Below are 6767 nucleotides of genomic sequence, written 5' to 3' on the forward strand. Positions count from 1 at the left end.
ATTCCACTAAGACTCTATAAACAGCGGGAGGGCAGAGTCTGAAACTCCGCAGCTCAATACCTGGTGATGCTCTGGTGGGAAGGGCGAATCCCCAGGAGCACAGAGCAAGGTCTGAGGGATCCGCATGCCACACAGGGGGTGGCAGTTCCCCTCCTGGAAAGACATCTGGTAGAGGCTGTGTGGCCTCCCCACGGGCAAAGGTGCCAGCAGACCTCGGAGAACAGCCACGTTCGCTGGTGTTGTAACAGGAAGTTAAGGGTGAAGCCTGGTGCCAGATGTGTATTGTGATTTACCATAATCCCTGAAACACTGCTGCTACGAGATAGTGTGAACATTTTCTGGGGCGGGCTGGCACCCAGCTGCAGTCTCTGAGCATCGGCAGCAGCACAGTCTCGTGAACATTCCTGGGGGCGGGCTGGCACCCAGTCATTGCTCAGCGAGACGCTTCCCCAGAAGGTCTGATGGGTCAAAGCCTCAGTCCCTCATAAATGAGGGGTTGGGAAACAGCCGCATCTGAGATGTAACTCAGGAGGGAAGTGGCGCCTGGCAGCCTGTCGGCTTGGTCACAGACAGTGTAGAACTGGGGAGTGGTTGGAAGCCGGAGACAGAGGAGGGGTACTTGATTGCCAGTCACAGAGAACGCAGAGTTCTGAAACTAGACTGGGTAGCTGGGTAATGCCATTTTCATCCCTCCTGCTTATGCGCATACACGCTTACATGTGCCACAGCAATCCACCCGAGTAAGCTAAGCAGCGCCATCAAATGGAGAACGGAGCCTTTACACTAAGCCCCATCCAACTGGGCCAACAGCACTCTTGCAAACACAAGTCTCTCTGCCTGCTGAGGTTTACGGACTATTAAGTGCTTCATAGCTTGACTTCTATGGAAACCAGATGTAATTTCAATCATACTTCATTCTGTTCATTGGTCCTTTTATTCAATTTTTTTCTTTTCTTATTCTTGAATACAGAAAGAAAAAAATTATTTTATTTTCCATTTTTATTAACAATTTTTCTTTAATTTTTTCTACTATATTTTTAACTTATTTGTAAAGTTTTTATATTCTACTTTCATCATTTCATTTTATTCTATTTTATTATATTCATTTTTCCAAATTTTCAAACGTTTTCTTTTTTCCTTTTTTCCCTTCTTTTCTTTTCCTTTTTTCTCTTTTCTTATCTTTCTCTTTTTTCTCTAATCTTTAAGATTCTTTCAACAACCAGACCAAAACACACCTAGGATCTAGCATCTTTTATTTGATTTTGTTGTGTTATTTTTAATTTTTTAACTTTAAGGGTTTTTTCCTTTATTAATTCCTTTCCTTCCTTCAAAATGACAAAATGAAGGAATTCACCCCAAAAGAAAGAACAGAAAGAAATGACAGCCAGGGATTTAATCAACACAGATACAAGCAAGATGTCTGAACCAGAATTTAGAATCACAATAATAAGAATATTAGCTGGGGTTGAAAATAGATTAGATTCCCTTTCTGTGGAGATAAAAGAAGTAAAAACTAGTCAGAGTGAAATAAAAAAATGCTATAAATGAGCTGCAATCTCAAATGGATGCCTCAGCAGAAAGGCAGAGCAGCAAATAATAAAGAAGACAGTAATAAAGAGGACAAACTTATGGAGAATAATGAAGCAGAAAAAAAGAGGGAGACTAAGGCAAAAGAGCATGATTTAAGAATTAGAGAAATCAGTGACTCATTAAAAAGGAATAACATCAGAATCATAGGGGTCCCAGAAAATGAGTAGAGAGAAAAGGGGGAGCAAATCTATGTGAGCAAATCATAGGGGGAAACTTTCCTAACCTGGGGAAAGACACAGACATCAAAATCCAGGAAGCACAGAGGACTCCCATTAGATTCAACAAAAATCAACCATCAACAAGGCATATCATAGTCAAATTTGCAAAATACTCAGGCAAGGAAAGAATCATGAAAGCAGGAAGGGGAAAAAAAGTTCTTAACCTATAAGGGAAGATAGATCAGGTTCACAGCAGACCTATCCACAGAAATTTGACAGGCCAGAAAGGAGTGGCAGCATATAGTCAACGTGCTGAATGGGAAAAATATGCAGCCAAGAATTCTTTATCCAGCAAGGCTGTCATTGAAAATAGAAGGAGAGATAAAAAGTTTCCCAGACAAACAAAAATTAAAGGTGTTCGTGACCACTAAACCAGCCCTGTAAGAAATTTTAAGGGGGACTCTCTGAGGGGAGAAAAGATGAAAAAAAATACTCAAAAATACCAAAAGCAATAAAGACTAGAAAGGACCAGAGAACACTACCAGAATCTCCAACTCTATAGGCGACATAATGGCAATAAATTCATATCTTTAAGTATCCATTGTAAACATCGATGGTCTAAAGACTGCAGTCGAAAGACATAGGGTAACAGAATGGATAAGGAAATAAGATCTAGCTATATGCTGTTTACAAGAGACCCATTTTAGACTTAAAGACACCTTCAGATTGAAAATGGGGGAATGGAGAATCATCTATAATGCTAATGGTCACCAAAAGAAAGCTAGAATAGCCATACTTATATCAGATGATCTAGATTTTAAGATAAAGACTGTAACAATGAAGAAAGACATTATATTATAATTAAGGGGTCTATCCACCAAGAAGACATAACAATTTTTTTTAATTTTTTTTAACGTTTATTTACTTTTGAGACAGAGAGAGACAGAGCATGAACGGGGGAGGGTCAGAGAGAGGGAGACACAGAATCTGAAACAGGCTCCAGGCTCTGAGCTGTCAGCACAGAGCCCGACGCGGGTCTCGAACTCACGGACTGCGAGATCATGACCTGAGCCGAAGTCGGCCGCTTAACCGACTGAGCCACCCAGGCGCCCCAGAAGACATAACAATTGCAAACACTTATGCTCCAAATGTGGAGCACCCAAATATATAAATCAATTAATCACAAACATAATGAAACTCATTGATAATAACACCATAATAGGAGGGAACTTCAACACCCCACTTATGACAGTGGACAGATCATCTAAACAGAAAATCTACAAGGAAACAGTGGTGAATGACACAATGGACTGGACAGTCATAACAGATATATTGAAAACATTTCATCCTAAAGCAGCAGAATACACATTCTTCTCAAGTGCACGTGGAACATTTTCCAGAATGTTCGAGGGTCACAAATCAGCCCTCAACAAGGACAAAAAGATCGAGATCATACCACACATATTTTCAGACCACAATGCTATAAAACTCAAATTCAACCATAAGAAAAAATTTGGAAAGATAACAAATACTTGGAAACTAAAGAACATCCTACCAAAGAATGAATGGGTTAACCAAGAAAGTAAAGAGGAAATTAAAAAGTACATGGAAACCAATGAAAACGATAACACCACAGCCCAAAACCTCTGGAATGCAGCAAAGGCGATCATAAGAGGGGAGCATATAGCAATCCAAGCTTTCCTAAAGAAGGAAGAAAGTTCGCAGATACACAACCTAGCTTTACACCTCAAAGAGCTGGAAAAAGAACAGCAAATAAAACCCCAAACCAACAGAAGACAGGAAATAATAAAGATTAGAGCAGAAATCAATGCTATCAAAACTGAAAAAAACAAAAAACAAAAACAAAAACAAAACAAAACAAAATAGAACAGATAATGAACCAGGAGCTGGTTCTTTGAAAGAATTAACAAAATTGATAACCCCTAGTCAGTTTGATCAAAAAGAAAAAAGAAAGGACCCAAATAAATGAAATCAAGAATGAAAGAGGAGAGATCACAACCAACACTGCAGAAATACAAACAATAAGAGAATATTATGAGCAATTATACGCCAGTAAAGTGGGCAATCTGGAAGAAATGGAAAAATTCCTAGAAACATATAAACTTCCAAAACTGAAACAGGAAGAAATAGAAAATTTGAACAGACCCATAACCACTAAAGAAATCAAATTAGTAATAAAAAATCTCCCAAGAAACAAGAGTCCAGGGCCAGATAGCTGTCCAGGGGAATTCTACCAAACATTTAAAGAAGAGTTAACACCTATTCTCTTGAAGCTGTTCCAAAAAATAGAAATGGAAGGAAAACTTCCAAACTCTTTCTATGAAGCCATCATTACCTTGATTCCAAAACCAGACAAAGACTCCACTAAAAAGGAGAACTGTAGACCAATTTCTCTGATGAACATGGATGCAAAAATCCTGAACAAGACACTAGCCAACCAGATCCAACAATACATTAAAAGAATTATTCACCATGACTAAGTGGGATTTATACCTGAGATGCAGGGCTGGTTCAATATCCACAAAACTATCAATGTGATACATGACATCAATAAAAGAAAGGAGGGGTGCCTGGGTGGCTCAGTCGGTTAAGCCTCCGACTTCAGCTCAGGTCACGATCTCGCAGTCTGTGAGTTCGAGCCCCGCGTCAGGCTCTGGGCTGATGGCTCAGAGCCTGGAGCCTGCTTCTGATTCTGTGTCTCCCTCTCTCTCTGCCCCTCCCCCGTTCATGCTCTGTCTCTCTCTGTCCCAAAAATAAAATAAACGTTAAAAAATAATAATAATAAAAATTAAAAAAAATAAATAAATAAAAGAAAGGACAAGAACCACATGATCCTCTCAATAGATGCAGAGAAAGCATTTGACAAAATACAGCATCCTTTCTTGATAAAAACCCTCAAGAAAGTAAGTATAGAAGGATCATACTTCAGGATCATAAAAGCCATATATGAAAGACCCACTTAGAAAATTTAGAGCCTTCCCCCTAAGGTCAGGAACACAACAGGGATGTCCATTCTTGCCACTGTTATTCAACATAGTGTTGGAAGTCTTAAGACAACACAAAGGAATAAAATCGACCAGGAGGGAGTCAAACTCTCACTCTTTGCAGATGACATATACTCTATATCGAAAACCCAGAAGATTCCACACAAAAAAACTGCTATAACTGATCCATGAATTCAGCAAAGTCGCAGGATATAAAATCAATACACAGAAATTGGTTGCATTCCATACACCAATAATGAAGCAACAGAAAGAGAAATCAAGCAATCAATCCCATTTACAATTGCACCAAAAGCCATAAAATACCCAGGAATAAACATAACCAGAGGTGAGAAATCTATGCACTAAAAACTATAGAAAGCTTATGAAAGAAATTGAAGATGACACAAAAGAAGGAAAAATATTCCATGCTCCTGGATTGGAAGAAAAAACATTGTTAAAATATCAATACTACCCAAAGCAAACTACGTTTTCAATGCAATACCTATCAAAATAACACCAGCGTTCTTCACAGAGCTAGAACTAACAATCCTAAAATTTGTGTGGAACCAGGAAAGACCCCAAATAGCCAAAGCAATCTTGAAAAAGAAAACCAAAGCTGGAGGCCTCACAATCCCATACTTCAAGACATATTACAAAGCTGTAATCATCGAGACAGTATCAACAGACACTCAGATCAATGGAACAGAATAGAGAACCCAGAAATGGACCCACAAACATATGGCCAACTAATTTTTGACAAAGCAGGAAAGAATATCCAGTGGAATAAAAACAATCTCTTCAGCAAGTGGTGCTGGGAAAATTGGACAGTGACATGCAGAAGAATGAACCTGGACCACTTTCTTACACCATACACATAAATAAACTCAAAATGGATGAAAGACCTAAATGTAAGACAGGAAGCCATCAAAATCCTTGAGGAGAAAGCAGGCAAAAACCTCTTTGACCTTGGCCACAGCAACTTCTTACTTGACATGTCTCCAGAGGCAAGGGAAACAAAAGCAAAAATGAACTATTGGGATGTTATCCTGCAGCGCAAAGGAAACAATCAGCAAAAATAAAAGGCAACTGACGGAATGGGAGAAGATATTTGCAAATGACATATCAGATAAAGGGTTAGAATCCAAAATCTATAAAGAACTTATCAAACTCAACATCCAAAAAAGAAATAATCCAGTGAAGAAATGGGCAAAAGACATGAATAGACACTTTTCCAAAGATATCCAGATGGCTAACAGACATCTGAAAAAGTGCTCAACATCACTCATCATCAGGGAAACACAGATCAAACCACAATGAGATACCACCTCACACCTGTCAGAATGGCTAACATTAACAACTCAGGCAACAATGGATGTTGATGAGGATGTGAAGAAAGAGGATCTCTTTTGCACTGTTGGTAGGAATGCAAACTGGTGCAGCCACTCTGAAAAACAGTATGGAGGTTCCTCAAAAAATTAAAAATAGAGGGGCACCTGGGTGGCTCAGTCGGTTGAGCGTCTGGCTTCGGCTCAGGTCATGATCTCACAGTTTGTGAGTTCAAGCCCTGCGTCGGGCTCTGTGCTGACAGCTCAGAGCCTGGAGCCTGTTTCAGATTCTGTGTCTCCCTCTCTCTCTCTCTGTTCTTCCCCCACTCATGCTCTGTCTCTCTCTCTGTCTCTCTCAAAAATAAATAAACATAAAAAAATATTAAAAATAGAACTACCTTATGATCCAGCAATTGCACTACTAGGCATTTATCCAAGGGATAGAGGTGTGCTGTTTCAAAGGGGCACATGTACCCCAATGTTTATAGCAGCACTATCGACAATAGCCAAAGTATGGAAAGAGCCCAATGTCCTTCGACAGATGAGTGGATAAGGAAGATGTGGCATACGTATACAATGGAGTACTACTTGGCAATCAAAAAGAATGAAATCTTGCCATTTGTAACTACATGGATGGAACTGGAGGGTATCATGCTAAGTGAAATTAGTCAGTCAGAGAAAGACAAATA

The sequence above is a fragment of the Acinonyx jubatus genome, chromosome C1, assembly GCF_027475565.1.
Source record: "Acinonyx jubatus isolate Ajub_Pintada_27869175 chromosome C1, VMU_Ajub_asm_v1.0, whole genome shotgun sequence".
NCBI classification, from domain to species: Eukaryota; Metazoa; Chordata; class Mammalia; order Carnivora; family Felidae; genus Acinonyx; species Acinonyx jubatus.